Genomic DNA, 22,805 nt, shown 5'->3' on the forward strand with positions numbered 1-22,805 from the left:
GTGTCAATTCCATGTGAAGAACTTTGTAAATTAAAATTGATGAGTAAGCAAACAATATCACTCTTTTTTAAAAACAAAACCTTTAAAGTAAGCCATATATTTTAACCTACTAATATGAATATAGATGAATTTCTGAGGTTAACGAGATATTACTTTTAACTATTTTTTACTCCTTCGAGAGCAATGTATCAAAATGTGTGGACTCTCAATATTTTTCGATCAGACTTTTATAAATTTGTATTATTTAATTACAGAAGAAAACAAATTTGAAAAAAACAACAAGAGGGATTCAAAAAATAATGCACTTGGCATAAGGAACTGCAACCTAATGAAGGTTTACGAAGCAAAGGAAGTGGGGGCTTCAACATCAACTACATCATCACAAAGTGTCCAAAATGGAAAATAACTTGGTGTTGATAGGTACTTCATTTTTTTTAACTGTTCGAGGGCGTTTACTTACTACGCGTTTTTTGTTTATAAGAACATTTAAATATTTGAAGCCTTCGGATGTTCTTAACCTTTTGAGTTTTATTAAACCTAAAAATGATCCTTAAAATGGTGTTTCACCGTTTTGTGAGTATTTTTGCGCCATTTCCTAAGAAATTGGGTGTTTAGAGTCATTACAGCCTTAAATGTTCTTAACTTATTCTTAATATTTTGCCCATTAAAGTTATTATAGTTTGTTCTTATGAAAAAATGTGTATATGTTAATTAGGGTTATAATGAGATATGACTTATTGAGGATCTTCAAATTTTAACTTCTATCGGTATATCTTCATTTCCCATAACATTGAGTTGATGAAAGCAGTACATCTTCTTCGTAGAATTTTTTTTTATTTGTTTGGCATTGATGGTGATTTTCATTAAAAAACTACAAATACATTGCACTTAAAAATAATGTTTTAATCAGAATGCTTTGTTTAAAAGGTATGTCCCTATCCAGTATGTTTTGTGGATATTAAAGTATCGAGGCTTTTAACTTTATTTATTTTACTTCTTTTCATTTTCAGTGAAAAAGGCAAACACCAGATTTCAAAATGCCGGTAAGTTTTTGTAAATTTCTAAATCTTAGACTTAGTTTCCTTGTTTACATAATTTTTTCATTCTCTATTTTTGAATCCCTGTTACATATATACCAAAATTAAAAAGCTAATACAGTGTTAAGAGTACATTGTACATATAAATAGCGAGTACCTCGCCAAAACCAGAATTTCTATCCAGTTTCTTGGTAAGTGTGAACCCATCTGGCACACAACGTTGTTACAACGTTCATCTAACGTTATATGGACGTTGTGAACATTAGATGAACGTTGAAACAACGTTGTGTGCCAGCTTTATAAGAGCTTAAATTTTTTGTTTAGATATGCTTAGATATGCTTTAGATATGATTGGCAATTCGCAGTTAGTCTAAAAGTTTCGTTCGTTGTCTAAACAATTACTTTTACGAGCAGACCGAGGTTTTCATTGCCGGCTTAAGGTATAACTTCCTTGCTTAAACGTTTCCCTTCCTAAAAGGAAGGGGTCTTGAGTGTAAATCTGGGTTTCCACGACAATTCACAGTGGGAGGCTGATAGGTTTGTTTAAAGTAAAAAGAAAAGATTTTAATATGAATTGTTCACTTTTGTTACCTCAACAATTTATCTGGCACCCAGATGGTGAAATTTTCATCCGACACGCTAAAGCTCTGAAGGTCGGGGAAATTTTCAACATCTGGAAGCTTTAGATTACGGAATTTTGCAAAGACTCGTTAAGTATTTTGCAACGGGAGGTCTGGTAACCCAGCCCTCGTTTTCGGGGATTGGCGGGCCCAACCGAAATATTTTAAGGTTTACGAGCAAGGGCTGCTGAACCCGACTGGGTCAAAGTCCGACTATCATTCCTCTCCAAAGGGAAATTGGCCCGCTGCCATTAGAGCTTCAGCGTGGGCGGCCGCCAATCCGCCATCGGAATATCAGATAACCTCAATAAGACGAAGAACGATAGCAGGAGGATAAGTGACTCATCCATTGATATTGTCATAAGTCTAAACATTTTACGGAATGTTGGTCGAGTTGTCAAGATGTGAGGGCCTATGTTCAGTCCACTTCTTAGATAGCCGAGCCGGCTTGCCGTGGACCACGTGAAAACAATCGAGTAAAAAGTCCTAGATTACTGGGCTATATCCGCGTAAAATATCGCTTCTAAAACTTTTTCAAGCAATGATTTTAAATATCAACTTTTTGCCTACTTATTCAATTAGAATAGACAGGGAGAAAAAGTCGCCAGTCTAAACTAGTACTAAACAAGTCTCTAGTTGAAAAATTTCTGTTCTTTCTATTGGGCTTTTCCAGAAAAAATTTGAATATGGGGGGTGGAGGATATAACAATTTTCAGTGATTTACCCCCCCCCCCCTGGACAAAGTGACTTTTGGCCCCCGGACAACGGGTTTTACCCCCGGGCAACGGGTTTTACCCCCGGGCAACGGGTTTTACCCCCGGGAAACGGTTTTTATCCCCGGACAAGCATCAGTTGACCCCCCAGACAACCCAAATTACCCCCGGACAGAGCAAATTTACCTCCCGGACAATGCAAAATTTGATGATTTTTTGCTACCCCCGGACAATATATCCTCCACCCCCATGTACGGACATTTTCTGGAAGAGCCTATTTCACAAACAAATTTCTTTTCTCTTTCAGTAAAATTCTTGATATGAGAGGCTCAGTCATTATGAAACTGATGCAGAGTGGATTCTTTTACGATACCGATCTCGGATGCGTTCAAATCCCTTTCGCTGATATCATTTATGCTAGCAAAGTAAGGATGCCTCATCTTTGTTAAAAGAAGACCATAGTAGAAACCTTGGTCTTCATACAATGTTATGCCTTATGCATTTTTAAAAGAATTTGGATTTGCGTTCATCTTTGTTAAAAGGTTTTATTTTTAAATAATAGTGATATCGTTTGCTTACTAATCAATTTTAATTCACAAGCTTTTTCACATTGGATAGACACGGATGTGGAGCTGGATTGGTCAGAAATAGGAAAAAAATATTTCTTTTTGCTTATATCAGCATAATATAACAATAGGAAGACACTGTCCTGATATGAAATATTTGTCTGATAAGAAACGAAAACACTTATGTAAAAGTGAAACATTTAAAAGAAGACCACGGTAGAAACCTTGGTTTTCATATTTATTTATTAAAGAATTGAGGTTCAAGGCGCGCCGTGGGCCTCTAAGAACCTATCTTTTTTACAAATGCTTGTTGTTATAATTTTCTTTAGGTATAGTTTTGTTCTGGGGCTTCCCCTGACTTTAAATTGAATGGTTTTGTCTTTCATTTGAGCATTGAGCTCGCGTGCTCTCTTGCAAAATTCTTTGATTGTCAATCGTTCCAAAATCGTGAGGTCTTCTGTTGCTCGATAGGGTGAAGGAGGGCCTTTGTATGTCGTGATGGTTCTCAAGACTTTGTTCTTGTCTTCTTCATTTTCGAACACTACCTTGATTGGTCGATACCTCCCTTCCTCCTCTCTCTCTTCCGTGAATACTCCAATCCTCTGTGTGTTTACAATTTTTATGTCCTTGATACCCAGTTGTAATCCAAGGACTCTGTACTTGATAAATTTCTCGTCGTAAATTTTCGTTGTATTCTCAGGATCCTCCAAATGTTCTTTGATTCCATGGAAAATTAGGTTGCACGCTGTGGATCGTTGTTTGCCGACTGTTTCATATAATGTTTTTTTTTCCCCGATTTCTAATATTGTACCCGAATAACAATGAGACTATTTATAAAATTTGGAGAAATAAACTATAGACAAACAAAAATAATAAACTGACAATAAATATAAAAATACTCGTATAAATATATAGTTAAATAAAAGCAAATTAGATTCTTGAATAACTCTCAGAAATACTCGGACAAAAAACTGTCCTGTTCTGGAGTCCGTACGGGACTCACAGTACGCGAACCCCGAAAACACACATGAATGAATTTTATCAGCGAAAAGTTTATCTTTCTTGTTATCCAAGACATTGTCTCGGAGTATGAAGAATGTCTCTTTTCTGAAATCATAGAGGCAAGCCGTCGAATAGCTTTGCCGCATTCTCGACCGTAAGCACCAGTCGCAGAAAATACCATTGGTGTTAGTGAGCCATGTTCATATAATGTTATGCTTCGAACGCTCACGGGTGATCTCTGCATTTTTAAAGAAATACCGTATGTCGCTCTGTTACGGTTAGAGGAGCGGTTCTGAGCGTTTCACTAGTACCAACTTTATGGTACTATAAATCATCTGAAAACATGCGAGCTGAAAAATGAACGATATGGATAAAGGAACGCCACTTCAGTTGAAGCTGCTCACATGCAAAAAATGGAAACCACAGAGACTTTCAGAGAACTGCGAAAAAATGTCTTAGACATAGAATTGTTACCTTTTTTATGCAAACGCTGTATTTAAACATTCTCTTTTCTCAGGCAGGACCTGGCACATGGCACCCCGTATTGCAAGGTTTAAGAGAAACAGACAGCGAGCTCTTTTGTGATGCAAGATTCGAATTTTTAATATTTCTAGAAAATCCACGACATTTTTATTTGGAATTGAGAAGGATTAAAAGTAGTATAGATAGAGGTTGTTCATATTTGGTTAAGTTCACTAGAGCTTTTTGGTTAAGTTCACTAGAGCTTTTTGGTTAAGTTCACTCGGCTTCGCCTCTTTGAATATCACTTCACCTCAGGTTAATAAATCCAATAACCAACGAAAACCTATTAATACTTAATTAATTTAAATACAATTCGGAAATAAATACTGGTTGAATAAGCGGTGTAATAAATAATAGAGCAAACAAACAATCAATGAAAAAACCTAAAAAATGTAGACCGAACGATAGACCTGCAAAATATTACTCCGTTATCAATCTTTATGAGTCAATAGTGGTCTCAAACACAGCTGTCATATTTGCACACTAGATAGGCTAACTTTTCACAGCTTTCGCTGACTACTCTTGGGTACCTAATAGCCGGGGGTGCCCGCTATTTAATTTTTCGATATTTCTTATTGATTTTTGGGAAAATTATTTTGAAGGTTTCTTCTTTTGCCCTAAATCTACTGTATTGGCCTTCTTTTCGAAAATTTTCCACCCAGGAATTTTTATTCCAACCCCCCCCGCTTATTCCAAACCCCCTGGCTATTAGGTACCCGAGAGTAGTCCTCCATGTTATATTCTACTTAACGTTATATTTTTGAACGTTCGAATTTCAAAACATTCGAATCACGCTGTTGACGACCAGAATTGAAAACAAGGTGGTGAACTAGCCATCTCGAAAACTGGGCAAGCTTCCTTTTTATACGGGAAGCCCAATCCAGTCAATAGACGATATCGGCTTCACATGAAAACTCAGATTTGACCTCTGAGAATTCACCTAAATGCTTTGCGCGGAAAATAATTCGCCGTCGCGTGAACTTTTTTCCGCGCAAAGCATTGTGGGCAAATTTCGGAGGTCAAATCTGAGTTTTCATGTGAAGCCGATATCGTCTAATATTTAAAGATCAGTTTTCTCAAATCATTTTTCTTTTAGACTTATCAGCTGCGGAGGAGAGAGAATTGTCCGCCAAACTATCGGCGTTAAATAAAGTCTTAATTGACGAAGTAGAAACACTTTCACATCAACACAAGAAAATACAGTCTGAAGGCTTCAGCCTTGCCAAGGTAGGCCTCCTTATACTTTTTCACAAATGAATCGTATTCAAAAGCTTAACTTGCCAATTACGTGACAAAATTCAAAAAAATGAATTATCCTCCTTATAATATGAATGAATTTGAGTTAAGTTACGAATCTTTGGGGTTCTCAGGGAGTCAGCAAACGTCCGAAACCTTTTTTGTGTCACTGCAACAAATGGATGTTCTGAAAGAAGAACATGGCGATTAACAATTGAAATCTTATCTTTCTCTAGTCTACCATGAGAAAGCAAGCTTGTTTCCTCAGTTGGAGGCGACCCGGAAGCTTCTCTTTCGATAGCTATCTACCCGAAGGTAGGGGAGGGCGCCACTCTTTCTCCTTAGATTGCTCCTCTTACCCTTGACCCTTCTCTTAATCGATGAGTGTTAAGCAGAGTGGCATCAAGTAGCATTTTTGTACCAAATACGAAGTCTTTGGTATGACCCGACCGAGGGTTGAACCTACGACCTGGCGCACCGTAGCCGGATGCTCTGCCACTTCACTACGGTCGCTAGCATGCTTCACGACTAATGCAGAGATGTTCCCCTAACTCATGTTTGCGTTACTCATGTTTCCTGAAGTACTATAAATTCATGTCAAATCTGGTCAAATAAACTTTGCAATAAATTTTGAAAAAACCGTTATCCCACATCTTTCCTTTTTTCTTTGCGATGTTGTAATCATAATATCGGTTCATGGATACTGTATCTAGTTTTCGTATTCGTTTCGTATTTCCCGCGCATCCTAACGCTCAAAAGATTCAATCAAGAAATTTCATTTTTAATCAAAAATTTTTCTTTATTCTTTCACACAAATTTAAATGAAAAATTTCCTTTTTACATATCGATACAAATTTTTTCTGGCTACAAGAGCTACCAAATCATCCAGTTTTGATTTTTAATATAGCTCTCTGCAACTGGCAGCAAGTCACAGACTTATTGTTTTGACTTTCATCTTTCCCAATTGGAACAAACGTCTTTTGGACGTCTACTGTACGTTTCTAGGACATCCAAAGGTTTTAAAGCCGTCCATTGAATGTCCATAAGACGTTGCGTGCCCATAGGGTTCGCTCAGTTCACTTGCACATTTACAATGAAAAAACACAATACATTTGACGCTCTCTGATTCGATGTTCTACTATTCGATACGATCCATTATTCGATAAAATTCGAAAGTCGCCGTCCAACAAGAAACTCTCATAAATGATTCCCTTACTACCTGAAGCTCCCATTTCCCTTGAAAATGGAACTAGAGAGCGTCAACAATACATTGATTGTCATATTTGCTTTGCCAGTTTTTGTTTAATTTATGACGAAGAAGTTTACACTTTGATTGCCATTTTCGTTTTAACGATTTTTGGTGGAACACCCATCAGGTAAAAAAGTCCAGAGGTAAAAAAGTGTTCCATTTTGTATTTGCGAGGTCACCATCATTCAATGAGACGTCCGGTGAGCATGTGTCGCCGAACCACCATCCACACTGGCGGTTAGCGGCGCAGTTTTTATCGACAACAAAATCTTTGTCGTAAACGGTATGTGAGAAGAAAGTGCCAGCTAGTTGCTCAAAACCAGCGGTACCTTCTGTATGTGATAATGATGCGTTTAATTGGTATTTATCCAATTTAGAAGCGATGGCAAAACTGCTGTATCTGCCATACGTGAATTGGGCGTCGTCCGCTTCAGCGAAGATGAGCAAATCAACTGGTTTGTTTTTGGTTAGCAAGTGTATCTTCTCCAATCCAATCCACCTGTCTTCTTCAAGACTTCCGAAGCCGTTTTCATATTGGTCGACAGTTTTATCAAAACTCATGCTATTAACACCGCGTTGCTGTATGACTAGCCATGGTCCTCCTATTGAGTCCATATTACAATAGAATGATGTTATAGGTGATTTGTTCCCTGTCAGGTGGAACTTGTAGACTCCAGATTTTTTGAAACCGATTTCATAACATTCCTTACAACTGCTTGGTAGAAACTCGTAATTATGGATGATATAGTACGATGTATTGGTCGCTGCTTCAAATTGATCTGGATGTAAACCATAATTTTTACGTCCTTCGAATATCTCGCATTTTGATTTCTCCTCACTGATTATTTCAAAGTTGATGGAAAAACATTCGGTTTTGTGTTGTTGACAAAATAACTGACATTCGACCAGTGATCGAGTTTCTTTTGATGCCAAAGGTGAAGTTCCAATGAACGTGTGATTTCCGATATATTTTGAAAAAATAATCCGGAAATCGAATATCTTATACGGTTCCGGACGAAAGTACCGGCATGCGAATTCTTGAGCATGCGCTATAAAAGGGAGAGATTAGTAGACGTGTCATCTCATTGCAACGCAAAGGTCGTGTACTTGAAGACGTTTACAGGAGTAGGCAGCAAAACTCAGAAAAACTGAGAAAGCACTGGATAATGTCAAGATACAAAAAGAGACTTCAAAGGAAATCGAAAATAGTTTGTTAGATCATAAGCTCAATGCACCGTATATGAGAAATTAACTTTGATTTATGAACGAGACTGAAGAGGGTACGAAAAGAAAAAGGATGAAGAAAGCTTTGCAATATGGTAAGAAATCCTTCTTTTTAAGAACGTATCAAACATTTGTATGTAATGACTTAGTATCGAGAATCAAGAGCAAGGTGTGCATTGAAAGCGTCATGTGTTTTCGAAAAATTCATATAAAGGTTAAGTTTTCAAAAGCATTTGAAAAATCGGGATAGCATTGTAGTGATCTCAAAAATTCATACTACTATACTACACTTCTCTTATAAACATAACACGAGGAAAGATGGAACGATACGTTGTTTTTTTAAACAGCTAAAATTTTTAGAAACTTTGCATTTTGATTTTTTATCCGTCCTCAAGGGAGCAACTGATGAGTCTTAAGAGTCGAAGAGAACAGGAGCTGGAAATCCAAAGAGAATTTGATTGAACTTAGTTGAAGTTATTTGATTGAAAAGTATGCGTGATAATTTTTAATTCTTTGTGTAACGACAACGTGACAATTTGTCATACTTTCTATGAGTCTCCAGGGACCTAAAAGTTGGACTATTTTTTTCCCTTAACTGTAATTTTATTGCTTATACTTCAAAAATGCATTCGCATTGCAAATGGAAAAATGAAAACTGACAGATTCTTGGCATTCGCAATTAATGAGTTTTCAAAGGTTTTGAGAAATTTTGCACAATTTGTCGAGTTTTATGTTTAAGGATTTCCGATTGGTTCGTGAAACAGACCTTATTTACACCAGCTTTTGAGAATTATCTGATTTAAAAAATATATATATTTCTTCGTATTACATATCAAGTTTACAATAACTAATGATTCATAAGAGACAACGCTTTTTAATTTAGGATATTTCTATCTTTGCCAAATCCGTATAAACAGGACGTTTTAAAACTAGTAAACGAGGAAAATAGAGATGTTGACGGAATTGTGGATAGGCTAGCGGAACATGCGTTATTTACGCAAGCTATTGAATATTTCTTCGTATTATTTACCGATTTATTTATCGATCTTTTAACGCGAAAATTGTACAAAGAAAAGTAGAGATGTGGTAAATAAGAGACAACGTTTTGTAATCTTAGGATATTTCTTCCTTTGCCAAAACATCATAGATACGATGCTTAAACTAGTAAAGGGGGAAAGTAGAGAAGTTGACGGAATTGTGGATTGGCTAATGAACGGGATCTCATCTAAGAAAGGTTTTTAAAAAAAAAAAAAAAAAAAAAAATTGAATTCACCGGCGTTAGAACGAATAAAGCGGAAAGCGAATATGAACCAGATAGTATTTACACCAGGTTTTGAGAATCAATTATTATTATTTTGGAGACATTATTTTCGATTTTGCAATAAGTTTTTGAAAAATGAAAACAACCATTCAAAAATTGAATTTACGGGCGTTAGAACGAGTAAAGCGGAAAGGTAGATGAACACATGGTATTTACGCCAGGTTTTCGAGAATTAACACTATTTATCGATTTTGCATGAGTTTTTGAAAAATAAAAACAACCATTCAAAAAAAAAAAGTTTATGGACGTTAGAGCGAAGTTGATCGGTTGGTGGACCGGATCTTATTTATTCGTACCAATCGCTTCAGCGGTACAGGCATTTGCCAGCCCGTTGGTGTCAGATGAGCACAGCGCGGCATTAGAATTCATGATTACTGATGAAGTCAGTGGAGGAAAGACGGCATTTAATAGTTTCTTGTCAAACATGCTTAAATAGATCGGTTCCTTTTTCAATTATTCAAGTACATTATCAATTTTGAATAGTTTCAAAAATGAATAAATAAACAATTGTCCATTGGCTTCATGTCGATATTAGGATGATGTTAAGATTTTCAAGGGCCTAACGAGGGACTAAGGCATTAAGGCGAACATGCTTACAAAACAATCGTTAATTTCCTATTTTGAGTCAGAGTATTACGTCTCTTCTATTTCTTCCTTTTCGTGCTCAAAACGAACTGGTGACGTGACGTTAGAACAAGTGAAGGAGATATTAATGAGTTGACAAAATTATTGATCGGTCAGCGGACCGGATCGTATTATGTTTACCAGTCGATTGATTGGTAGAGGCATTTTCCAGCCTGTGGGTGTCAGAATAGGCATTAGAATTTAATGATTATTGATGAATTCGTCTGAACTTCGACGGACAACAGGTATGAGAGACTTACTTATTTAACTTCGTCCCCTAATTCCCAAATCACTTATCAATTGCGCTTTTATCGGTTAACCAAGGTTGAAGAAAATGAAAGAAGAGATGATATTATTAGAAAAAGGCAGAAAAATGCAAAACAGTTACGAGGAGAGAAACCAATATTTAATATCTCTAGTGGGGAATTAGAAGTAGCCAACAACGATTCAGATGGAGCTCAGGTCGATGGGAGTAATAAGTTAGGTAAACACGGAGCATACCATATTTAAGATATCATTGGAATTAAGCCTTACATAGCCATTACAAATCAATATATCGGCTTTAAAAATGAGTTACCGATCCCTTTAAGAATTGACTTTAACTTTCTTCGAACTGCTACTTTTTTGTTTCTCGCGTTACAAAGATAATCCAATTGTCTCCGATAAAATTGTATTTGTTTATTGTTTTGGATATTGTGTACTGATAAGGAGGAAAAAGTTAAGATTTCATGTTCTCATTTTTAAGCCTGAACTCTCCTTCGTTGGTTAAAGAATGCACCAACTCCAAACAAAATATGAAGCAGTAGACGAGAAATAGATACATATTGTTTTCAACTGAACCACAAGCGAAAATGATTTTTATTCGTCTAGACTCTCAAAAGACGTCTTGATTCTTTCGAACCATTCTGTATCTAATTTAAATTTTCAAAAATTTTTCTCATTTTAATTTCAATTTTTGTTTATTTTTGTCTTTGTGATCTTTTCATTGATAATTCATTAGCATTTCATTACGATTCGGTTGTAATTAAATTTTCCATTTCGAAATTTTCCGTTTTCAATTTTTGAAAAATTTTCCACTGATGTGGCCACACAAAAGAAGTTTACGCAATCGTGATTTAAATCATTTTCACATGCGCATTCGACACACGAGGTGTGAAAGAGAAGCCGATGTCCGCGAAAAAGGATGAATTATCTATATTGTGTGTTTTCTTAATATGGGAAATGAATTAGGAATTCCTATTTATAAAAAATGGTGGTTTCTTTTTCGGTTGTCAGAAAAGTAGTTTAAATGGCGAGTGAAGAACTAAACTTCCATAAAAGGAAAATGGAGAAGTGCACCGCTCTTCATCGCCTTGCATTTCTGCACTCTCTGCATCACTTATGATTATTCTTAGGGTTCCATTTCGTCTTTTTTGAAGATGGGCTTTCCTCTTTCATCTGTTGTTTTTAAGTTGTGGGTTTTAGTCTTTCTTCGATTCAACCAAGTTTGAGAATAATTTTAAAATGCATAGACATGCAAGTCACGCGATAGGTTTTTGATGTACACTTGATGCTTTCAAATTCGATGTTCTACTAATTCGATACGATCCCTTATTCGATGAAAATCCAATTCTACTTTGTGAAAATCGGCCACTTGATGGCTTAGTTGTAAAAATGATCTCCTTTACCACGTAAAGTTCAAGCACAGAGGCGTTTTCATTTTATTTGAATGAAATTTAAAACATCTTTGACGTCAATTAATTGCTTCTGTGAACGGCACTAAAAGTAGTGATCTTTGGAGAATATTCATAACTTTAAATTCATTTGAGGTAACTCTCTAAATATAATACTCACAAAAGAATTCAAGCAGCTCAACTGAATAGAACAATGTACGTCAAAGATTGTAAAATAAGGGCGTTTTTTTGACACGCCCTACAATGGTCTGCATTCTCAAGTGCGAGAACGAGGCGTTTTTGCTCATTGAAACATAGGGATAACCAAATAATTTTTTCTTTAGTCCCTAACTAGTTGACTATGATCTAGGAAATGTCGTTTTTGGTCAGTGTAAAATACGAAACAGGACTTCATATTGAGAAAATTAAGACAACATTGTTTGACAGTCAGTACAGGAATATTTCCAAAATGGGAACAGTTTTTCGATCCGAAAATATGTTTCTACTCTTTGAGGGGGGGGGGTAACATTACTCGATCGGGTAACTGTTGCCGTATCGGAAAATATACTGAACCCGTACTGATTGTGTGATAGATTTATTATGTGATTGTTCGACGTTCTTCAAACGATAAAGAAAATGAGGCGAATTCAAAATGGTGGGAACCGGTCTAGTTTCAACTATGACTATTACGTTATGAATAGAAAGTAATTTTGATAAAATCCACTGGGAGTTAATCACCATGGAAATAATTTCAAAACGAGGCAAGTGATGTCCGTGACGTAATTCATGAAAAGGTCTATACGATACACCTTCTCACTTATGTTCTTTAATCTTTTTTTCCAACAGCCAAAAGATGAGAATGAAGTTCAGCTGGCCATGCCATCACCAAGTGATCTGAACAATTCTGTTTTCACCGAAGATTCCATCAACGAGGAATTCATCTCTTCTGTCGAACAAGAACAAACATTTAATGAAAAACCTGAAGGTAATCTCAATTATTCCTCTTTATATTCATGGCGTTCTACAATCATGGTCAAAATCTATTCAGAATTTTAGCTTATTTCCTCGTTTTTCAAAATTTGGAGTTCGGACAAGAAAGTCGCTTTTGGGCTTATTGATAAATTTATTCGAGTATTTCAATTCGGGGGAGGTGTTTATAGACTTCCAGGCTATATTCTGAGCCCTATTGGACCATTCTTGAACTTTTGCATCCTAAGATCCTAAGCTCCTAAGTTTCAAGTCTAGCGTTAAGACTCTACCCTTCCAACCTAATTTAGAGCGCTTCCAAATCGTTTGTGGTTATAAGATTTCTTAGGAATTTCCCTATTTTCTCAAATATTATGACCATGATTGTACAAGAAGAAAGCCATTCTTGAATTTTATAATATATAACTTTGCTTAATCTCAAGTGATTAATCATTAATAATTGGTTAATTTTGATTGGTTTTTCTGCTTCGAAACCGAAAAGAGTAGGCGTTTTTTGGGCATATTACTTTCCTAAATTATTTTGTCCCAAGCAGAACACGTTTTTTTATAAGAATGTTTTTTTATTTCATTTCATGCGGGTGGGTCGCAGGATGGCAAATGCTACGTGTTGCGCGGGCTTGGATGGACGGGTATTTTCAACCCATTTGTCCCTTCAAATTGAAACGATTAAAGATTATGGATTTATTGAAAAATCTTTTCATTATATCGTTTGCTTGTAATTTACATGCGAATCGAGAAAGGGGTCTACAATCAGTTCCAAAATACTTGGCACAAAAGAGAAATTCCTCACGAAATTTTATAACCACAAACAATTTGGAAGGGTAGAGTTTTAACTCCGAGTTTTAACGCTAGACTTAAGACCGTAGGATCTGAGGATCCAAAAGTTCAAAAATGGTAGGGCTTGAAATATAGCCTAGAAACCAATAAATCCCTCCCAGATCGAAATATTCGATGAAATCAAGTTGAAGGCCCGAAGTTGACATTCTCGCTCGAACTTGAATTTTCCAAAAATGTTAATCAATTTGCTATGCAAGTTTTTTATTGCGTAAACTTTTCCCTCCAGAATTGAAAAAAAATTATTGCCTTGTGTACAATAATAATACCCTTTCTCGTGGAAATTTCGATGACGTCAACAATATACACAAAAATAAATAGCTTGATGGGCATAAATAAAAAAATGTAGTGTTTCCGGAATGTGGGTGAAGGAATAAAGCTCTCATGCGGCCGGTTAGAAAATTTTTTTTGTTGCTATTTTTGATCATTGAAATAGAACTTTAAAGATAACTTTTATGTACAAACAGTATGAAGTAAGCCCTGAATACTAATATATCAACTACTAACGAATAAAACTTGATTTACAAGCGGGAATATCTAACCAAAAGACGTTTGATAGCTGGAACGGTCAACTTGATTTTCTAGATGAACCATATAGATGAACCCATAGTCTGCGGCCGGGTCAGAAAACTTTTCTTTTTCAACAGGCTGGTTTCCGGAAACACTACATTTTTTTATTTTCGCCTTAGCAGACAATTTTAAAGCGGGCGCCGTTTTTTGGGCTGATTCACATTCCTTACAACAGAAAAAATCAGAAGATGCTAGCAGCCTACCAAAAGCTAAACTTTTTTCATTTCTTGATCATTGAAGAATTTCCTTCAGCTTTAATTTATTCATGAATTGCTTTTCATTGACAAAACTTATCCATAGTGTCTATGACTCCCATGAATAATTCAACTGAATTTACTCGATCAATGAAACTGCTCTGCGCATTTCCAAACATGACATCACCACAAGTAGAACACTTATTAAAACTGTTTTGATAACTCCCTCTTAACTCTCAAATTCTATATCTGTAGAATAATAATTACGGAAGCTCAGCTTCTATTCTACCCAACGTCTGAGAATAATTGTAAAAGGATGATATGAAATGCAAAGGATGATCGGAATTGCAAATGGTAAATCGTGTATAAATACAACACATCAAGACGTTGGGTGGAAAATTGAATATAATATGTAAAGTATATAGAGTGTACCCATTGGTTGTTTTAGAATACCATACTAATTGCGTTCGGATAACACTTAGCCTGTACCAACCCTCCGCCACGGGCGTTTTTTATATTTTGAAAAAAAACTTGCCTTAGGTCGAACTTATCTTTTCAGTCAGCGAAGAAGAGTCTGGTTCAGGCTAAATAACACCTTGATTCTACAAAGCAGATTTGGATAAGCCACGAGGAATTTCAGGGTTAAAAGTGTTGCTACGGATAATTATCAAAATGCTTCATATAGCAGTGATACTTATCTGATATTCCGATGGCGGATTGGCGGCTAAAGGATAAAGCTCTAAATGAGCGGGTCAATTTCCCATCGGAGAGGAATAACAGTCGGCCTTTGATATGCTGCATCCTAAGCCGGGTTTAACTACCCTTGCGCTTAAACCTGAAAATATATAGCGGTTCGACCCCCCCCCCCCAATCCCCGAAAACGAGGGCTGGGTTACCGCTGCAAAATCCTTGACGTGGTCTTGCAAAGTCCCGTAATCTAAACCTTCGAGATGTGGAAAATTTTCCCGACCTTCAGAGCTTTAGGCGTGTCGGATGAAAATTTCTACATCTGGGTGCCAGATAACAATGATAATCATTCGAGTATATTTCATTGTTAGTTTGACCGAAAAAGTAGCCAAGTTTACACAAAAGTACAATTAGTAATCGATAATTTTCTTTTCCTTATCCAGTATTTGACGATGAGAACATCGATGGATCGCGACGTCCTTCAACGACGTCAAGCCGTCGCTCTATCGCCTCGAAGATCGAAACAATATCATCAACGAAATGGAGAAAAGCACCGGGTCGCAAAACTCTGATCGTCCGCTCACTGATCCAGATGAAAGTCAAGAGGTAAATTTGAATTACAGTTAAACTTTTTAAATTGAACTTTCACTCGAATACCACAACTCGAAAAAACTTGAAAAAAGATGCCTTCCCCATGCTTTTTCGAATCATATTGTAGAGGCACTGATATGATCATCATTTGTCTTGATTTCAATTTCATTCCACATTTGGAAAAAAGGAAGGCTTGCATATTCTTAAGCACTTCTAAGAAATAGTCTCATTAGTTGATCGGATCTTTTTACGTCGGCCATAATTTAGCGCCAGTCCCTTTCACGCCGGACCTTTTTACGCCAAAGTTCAAATAGTTTCCACTTTTAGCCCTGCTCTCATTTAATCCGATTCTTTACGGCGGTCCTCATTATTCCCGTGACGAAAAAAATAAGGCCATTAAGTGTACGGTGTTTTGGGCGTAAGATTGTACCAAGATGCTTAGAAATCAGTGTTGGTTTATTCAAAACTGAACGACATTCAACAATTTTTTACAAGAGCATCCAAAATTTTCGAAGCCTTTGGATGGTTTTAACTTTGTCAGTTTAATCTGAAAAAGCTAATTAAAATTCAGAAAACGCGTGTCAAACTAAAAATCAAAAACATTCAAACTGAGCGAGAAATCATTTTCACCAACTTAACGCAACAAGGACAAAAGTTGAAAACCAACAAAACAAAACAGCGACAAACCTTAAAACCACAACAATAACAAAAATAAAAACAAAACCAAAAAGTAACAACCCACAAAAAAACAATCTTACAATAGACAAACAATCAATATAAATCTACAAATTTAGCGGAGAGAAAACCGGTAAGTGAATTTAAAGAAAGTTGAGAAATAAATGGAAAGCGGATAGATGAAGACCAAAGTCTGGCATCAGGTGTGGCCATGAGTAAGCTTGCCCTGCTACTCTAGAGTCACCCGTCATCTAACGAAAGGTTAGAAAGTGTTGCAATCACAATCTAGAAAAGAAAAGATTTAGAAAGAAAGACGCATAATCGAAAAGTTTGAAAAGTTGGCCCAGAGCCCGGTTCGGCGTGCCGTGTCCGAGTGGCCGTACGAAAGGAAGAGAAGAAGGAAATGAGGACTTCAAACAAAAAACACACAAATTTATATCAATACGCGTGAACTTCTTTAACCAAATTTTTTTACTAATGTGAGTTGCTAATTCACATATCCTGCAAACAAGTGGAGCGCTACCAACCACTAGACTTTCTAATAAGTTCAAACGAGACATTCACAATTTTCAAACTAAAAATGTTAAAATAAAAACGACAAATCCGATAAATGTTTTAGATGATGATGATAATTAAATAAAACTAGAGAAGACTTTCTAAGAATAGTGTTATATTGCTAGCAAGGGGATGGAATACCTGCTGGCGTCCATATATTTTTTTCAATGTCTTTTGTAAACGAAAGACTTTTCCGCCTTGTTTCAAAGCACGGTCCATTAAAACTCTACCCGCCAAGCTAAAATTTTCCAAAGATGAACTAACCCGTGCTATCCGGATGATTTCAGCACCAAAACAAGAGTAAAACATGGTTGAAGGCAAATTACTAGTGCAAAAAGGAAGACGTACAATCTCAAAGGAAAAACTGTCCCTTTTATCAAAAAGTCTAACATCTAGACGACCGTTGATGTTTCTCAATTCAATGTCTAAAAAAGTAATTCGATCACCAGAACTTTCAAGATTTAATTTTAATTCTGGAGGATAAATTGACTCAAAATTTTCCAAGAAGAGATTGTTATCGTTGATGGTAAGAAGGTCATCTATAAAACGAAATGTGTTGCTAAATCGTCTGGCTTTTTGAAGCCTAAAAATATTTTTGAATTATTTTTTTTCTCACTATTTTGTGATTATGATATGCTGTAATTTCCTAAGAAATTAGGCGTTTTAGAGTCTGTAAAACCATAAATTGTTCTTAACTTGTTCTTGATATTTTGGTCATGGAAACCTTATGTTCTTATTTAGCTTGTTCCTGTAATTAATGAGTGTATTCATCAACGCAGATGTACCCAAAAATACACAAAAAAAATCGGCCACTAATAATTTAAAATATTTCTTCTTGTTTCATAGAATACCATCCACAACAGTGACACCGAGGCTGATCGTCAAATACCAAGACGTCGCGCGGCCGTATCAAGCATTGTTGCGCGGAGGAACTGGCGCAAAGCATTAGATGATATCAAGAAGGCGCGCCAGAGTGGCATTTATTCTTCAGTCTCAGAGCAGACAGAAGAGGAATCAGCGCGTGAACGAGTGAAAAGTATTCTCCAGGGAGATCCCGATAAACCGAAAAAGAAAATTCGACCAAAGTCTGATGGGGATGCTGTAAGTGTTTTCTCCATTTCTGAAGAAATATCGTTGATCTTTGTCTTTTCTGTGTCTTATTCATGATATGCACCACTGTAATGTCTTCTGACATTACGTCACAGAACCAATAGCTCATTGGTTGGAAGTGACGTAAAATCAGTCAATACGTCACTTTCAACCAATCAGCTATTGTCTTTTCTGTGTCTTATATGTTGAAGAAAAGTTTTGAACTGAACTTGAAATGAATTATTGAGTTGTTGCTCTATATCTTGAATATGCACGGGCAACTCTGTTCGAATCATATAGAAAAGTCACTTATCATAAGGGGTTTATGAAGGTTCTATTTTGTATGGAGGCTTCACTGTTGTTCATTGACGTACTCTTAGGTTCCAAATAAACGGGGGGACCTTAATTGCCGGGGGGTCGGAAATTGTACTTCTGAAAACCCAAAAAAAAGGTAAATCAGGCTTTTTGGAGCAAAATAAGGGGACTTCTTTTTGCCAACTAAAAATATTCTTAAAAATTGATAAACGGGGGGGGGGGGTCCTAATAAGGTCTGGGGGTTTGGACAATTTTCGAAAAATTAACAAGCGGGGGGGGCGTTCATTTGAAGGCTAAGCGTATATAGTGGATACACTGTTAGCACAAAAGAAAATCTCAGATATGGATAAACGCATAGAATAATATATTTCTCGCTGTCTCTTCTCTCACAGTTATTCATGCAACATTCGGATAGCATAGACTTGCATTCAAGCTCACCGGAAGAGCGAAAGATTTCCAGTGTATCCCAGGGTGAAGATAGTGGTGGTGAAGATGCAGCCTTATCTCCATTTAAAAGAAGACCCGGTTTCCGGCAATCACCAAGGAACAGTCACCATCGAAGATCGTAAGGCTTTGTTTTTAATATTGGTCTTGCTTATTGATGATTAGCTATCAAGCAATCATTATCACGGATATCTTATATAAAAGACTAGATAGAACTTTTCTGTACCGAGGAAGTTATGCATCATCTTTATAAGTACACGGTGCCGGCATTTTGATAGATAAGCGACCGTAGCATGAAGGTAGAGCATCCAGCTACGGTGCGCAAGGTTGGGGGTTTGTTTGTCTGTTTAATTGACCAACCCGGAAAAAACCTTACAAAAACATCAAAAAGTTTTGGCTCATGTTGCGCGAAAGTAGAGACCGGCCTTAACTAACTAAAGTCTGTTAAGAACAGTGGTGGATTACGACGTCTTTCCACAGCGTCAAGACGTCGCTATATCTCTTCAGAAGTTTATATTGGACGATGAAAAGGATCTGAGGCCGTCTATGTATATGGTGTTGTTTTTGTATAATTCTTAAAAATCTAGTTTAATAAGTTGTTGTTTGTCGATGTTGTTAGTTGATGTTGTGCTGCTTCCAATGATAAACCAATGAGCGTGGTAAGCATTTTTACGACAGGGAACTACCACTGTCAACCTCGTCTGTTGTCTTTTTGATGCTGTTTTTGCAACTCTTCAGATAATTAAGTGTCTTGCAAGCAAGTAGGAACGCAAAGACGGTTCTAATGAGAAAACTCCCTTTTCATTTTTTTCCAAGATGACATCAAATCCCCGCTAAAGTTATATCTAGATGATTTTTAGTCCAACCTAGAGATCTTGCCGTAACACTCGTCTCAACATTATTTGCTTGTGCAAATAAACTTAGAGGTTTGTTTAAAAGTTAGGTTTAAATAAACTTAGAACTAAGAGGGCATATCAATAAATAAATAAGTAAGACAAGCAAACCAAGCTCATAAAATTGAATCAAATCCATAGATTTATAAAGCCCGAAGGGCTAGATGTCGTGCTTCGGCTGAAAAGTGTGCCGTGATTAAGTAGGAAATCCTAACCAGGTCACGTGACATTACAATAGAATTTTAGAGTTTGATCAACCAGAAGCTTCACGGGTTTTCGAAAACAATAGCAACAATATTTTTTCCGATATTAGTTTTTTTTACATGCAATGGCTTAAAGCACGACATCTAGCCCTTCGGGCTTTATAAATCTGTAATCAACTCAAGTGTCTTCTTCGTCTTATAGAAAATACAAATAGTGCATATATTAAGTTTTGTTTGCCAGTACCAGTGATAGAATCAAAATGACAATCCTGGTAATTAGTCCGATTAACAGCTGTTTAATCCGTTTTCGGAACTTTGTTGGAAATTGGGTTATCTTATTGGTTTATTTGCTATAGTCGGAAAATCTTATAAAGTTTATAAAGTTTAATTACTGGTTTCTATATCAATCTTGCAATCTATCTAAGGACATTTTCAAGTCGTTTTGTTTGAGCTAATTTAGCAATTTTGGATCTCTTAATTTCACCTCAGTGGGAGAGTGTTAGACAATAGAAGGGAGCTTATTTTGTATTAATCCAACCCTCCATCTTTGTGTCTTTTGATTTCACTTCTTGATGTGACCTTGCAGTAATATCATTAACATGTTTGCGAGAATAATAAATTGATCGCAATGCTTGCTTTTTTGATGAACTTGTCTTAAATCTTTCCACACCGGACATTTTATTTACTCGTTTCTAGGTTTGGAAGTTTGTTTGAGAGGTTGTGAGTGACAATGGGTTTCATATTTACAGAGGCTTTTGGTTTTATTGATTTTTTATTTCAGCGAAACATCGTTCTCTAATTTGTTTGACGGTATCGAAGGAAATAATTTTCCAAGAAAGGGATTTATTTACTTTCGAAAATTCTACATTATAAAGCGCATTTCGCTTAAAGGGATAATTTGATGGTTTGAGATATTTGGATTAAAGAAACCTTCTGTGGTCCTTTAGTAAAACCTCAAAGTATGTTTGTGTAACTATTTTTCAAAATCGAGATATCAAAGTTTGAAACTTTTGAAAATGGGTTCTTACACGGTTCTTACGTTGAAATTCTATTGTTTTCATCCTAAAAGCCAAAAACTTGTAACTTAAATATGCTCGACTCTGGAAAATAGTTAGGCAAAAATATTTTGAGATTTTGCCCAGGACAATAGAGGGATCCCACATGCCAAATATTACAAACCATCTGATTATCCCTTGAAAGATTTTTTCTCGTATGAGAAAGGTGCTTCATAGGTTTACAATACTAATACTAGGTTTAAAGTTTGATACAAAATTTTTCCCTTCACGCATTGTAATCAGTTAGAATTTTTGTATAAGAACATCCAAAATTTTTGAAACCTTCAGATCTTCTTAACTTTTTCAATGTTAAGACTAAAAATGTTCTTATGACATGTTCTTAATTTCACCATTTTTGCCCATTTTCCTAAGAAATCTGGTGTTTTCGAGTCCTCAAAGCCTTAAGATGTCCTTAACTTGTTCTTAAGATTTTTTTCATCGAAGCCTTATGTTCTTATATAGTTTGTTCTTATAAAAAACGTGTACACAGTGATTAAGAGTTTGTCATCTGAGCAGCCACCACAACCGCTGGAAAACTAGTAATTTTGTTTAAGCTCTATTCTGTATAAGAAGAAGCATAACCCAAAAATAAACATTTCCTTGGATTTTTAAATAAAAAACAACAAGAAAATAGACTATACTGTACAACTCCAACTTTAGACAATGCTTCAAACTTCATACAGTTGAGTTACTATAACTCCATTTTTTTCGAGTTAAGGAAATAATCGAGATACGGAGTAAGCTTTCTTAACTGGAAAGGACCATACAACTTATTCGAGTTAAGGAGACATTCAAGTTATAAAGGTTCGAGTCAAAGAGAAATCACTGTATAACTTTTGGCACTGTGACCAATGTAAAATGAATTTCAAATCTAAAGTGAAATCTCAACTAATTTTGTCATTAGATCTGAGAGTATCATTCATCTTTGAGAAGATCTTTTTCTTCCTTTTAATTTCAACATGTCGTGTTTTTAATTAGCGTATTTAAAAATGCCATTTAAATGGCTACCTTGTCAAACTTTTAGGTGGACTCAGACTTTTGAAAAACCGCGATATCGTTTACTTGACTCCAGTGACAGTCTATTAGATTGTGCAGTTTGTGAACTTTGAGTGATGTTTTTTTGATGGAGTCTTTCTTTTACGTTGAACGTTTCCTCAACTCCGAAAAATACCTTTCCGGCATATACTAATAATGTATCCTGTAGGTTTCTGTTTTTTTAAGATTTATCACTGTTGCAATTCCGTCTGGTTGCTGGTTTCTTCATTAATCAGCATTTTTTGAACTCTTTAAAAAGTTATGTCTTGTGTCACAGACCCGCTGGGACCCCAGTCCCACTGGAAAATTAAGCAAAAATTTCGTCCCCGGTGGGAAAATGTCCTTGAATTTCAGCCCCACTAGGGAATTGACTTTGATTTCATTCATCCCCACTCGAAATTCTATGTTAAAAAATCGCACTCCAAAACCATCCCACTGTATTTTTTAACCTTGGAACAAAAGAATTTCTATCCCCATCAGGATTTCAATAGGAATTTTATCCCCACTGAGGAGAAAAGTTCCACGGGGCTGTGAGACAGGGGTGTATTGTGGCGACTGATCATATTTTTTACTGTCTAAGATTTCCCTCTGATTATTGTAATACCCATGGGCCTGTTTTTTAATTAATGTTTTGTCGGACATACAATCGATACTTTGAAGATCTATAGCAAAAAGACCACCTCCAAGCCCATCTATTTGAATGAAAATTTAGCGTTTTCTTTGGTAAATATGAACAAAATTCGATTTTAGGAAGGCTGAACTGAGATCCTTTTGCCGCTAAAACTCGCCAAAATCAAGAAAAACGTGATTTCAAAAAGTGTGATTTTATTAAAAATCAGGCCCCTATGTAACTCTTGAAAGTGGAGGCTTTGAAGAATTTCTTTACCGGTGTTTCAGTTTGTTGGTTTACCA

General features: G+C 36.1%; 1 long non-coding RNA gene across 1 annotated transcript; it reads left to right on the top strand.

The window, feature by feature from the left end:
• The first annotated feature begins 258 nt into the window (after nucleotides 1-258).
• LOC136808169 (uncharacterized) lies at nucleotides 259-4,530 on the top strand. Its single transcript, XR_010846831.1, has 4 exons — nucleotides 259-420; nucleotides 1,011-1,043; nucleotides 2,678-2,795; nucleotides 4,456-4,530. It is a non-coding gene; the product is annotated as an uncharacterized lncRNA (long non-coding RNA).
• Nucleotides 4,531-22,805: the final 18,275 nt, after the last annotated feature.

The sequence above is a fragment of the Clytia hemisphaerica genome, unplaced genomic scaffold (genome assembly GCF_902728285.1).
Source record: "Clytia hemisphaerica strain Z4C2 unplaced genomic scaffold, Clytia hemisphaerica genome assembly, whole genome shotgun sequence".
Lineage (NCBI taxonomy): Eukaryota > Metazoa > Cnidaria > Hydrozoa > Leptothecata > Clytiidae > Clytia > Clytia hemisphaerica.